The sequence below is a fragment of the Saccopteryx leptura genome, chromosome 4 (assembly GCF_036850995.1).
Source record: "Saccopteryx leptura isolate mSacLep1 chromosome 4, mSacLep1_pri_phased_curated, whole genome shotgun sequence".
Taxonomy (NCBI): Eukaryota; Metazoa; Chordata; class Mammalia; order Chiroptera; family Emballonuridae; genus Saccopteryx; species Saccopteryx leptura.
The window spans coordinates 169,284,484-169,285,231 of NC_089506.1; the positions used below are offsets into that span (position 1 = coordinate 169,284,484).

The 748-nt window shown below is 50.8% G+C and overlaps 1 non-coding gene across 1 annotated transcript; it reads right to left on the reverse strand.

Annotated features, from left to right (window-relative positions):
* Positions 1-359: 359 nt before the first annotated feature.
* TRNAT-AGU (transfer RNA threonine (anticodon AGU)) lies at positions 360-435 on the reverse strand. Its single transcript has one exon. It is a non-coding gene; the product is annotated as a tRNA-Thr (tRNA).
* Between the last annotated feature and the right edge of the window lie 313 nt (positions 436-748).

Here is a 748-nt window from a genome sequence, read left to right on the forward strand (position 1 = left end):
GTCAGTTTGTTGATTTAAATTTACTTGTTCTTTTTTTTTTTTTTTTTTTTTTCATTTTTCTGAAGCTGGAAACAGGGAGAGACAGTCAGACAGACTCCCGCATGCGCCCGACCGGGATCCACCCGGCACGCCCACCAGGGGCGACGCTCTGCCCTCCAGGGGGCGATGCTCTGCCCATCCTGGGCGTCGCCATGTTGCGACCAGAGCCACTCTAGCGCCTGGGGCAGAGGCCACAGAGCCATCCCCAGCGCCCAGGCCATCTTTGCTCCAATGGAGCCTTGGCTGCGGGAGGGGAAGAGAGAGACAGAGAGGGAAAGCACGGCGGAGGGGTGGAGAAGCAAATGGGCGCTTCTCCTGTGTGCCCTGGCCGGGAATCGAACCCGGGTCCTCCGCACACTAGGCCGACGCTCTACCGCTGAGCCAACCGGCCAGGGCTAAATTTACTTGTTCTTTATTTTAAATATTGTATTTGTTCCCGTTTTGTTTTTTTACTTTAAAATAAGATATGTGCAGTGTGCATAGGGATTTGTTCATAGTTTTTTTTATAGTCCGGCCCTCCAACGGTCTGAGGGACAGTGAACTGGCCCCCTGTGTAAAAAGTTTGGGGACCCCTGCTCTAGGCAATGCCTTGGCTATCATGCCTTTTGAAGCTACTTTATGCTGCTGATGCTGGGGGTGTTGATGAAGCAGTCCTTTTAATTCACAGACAATCTGATGGGGACTTAAAACAAATCAATAATTTTTTACT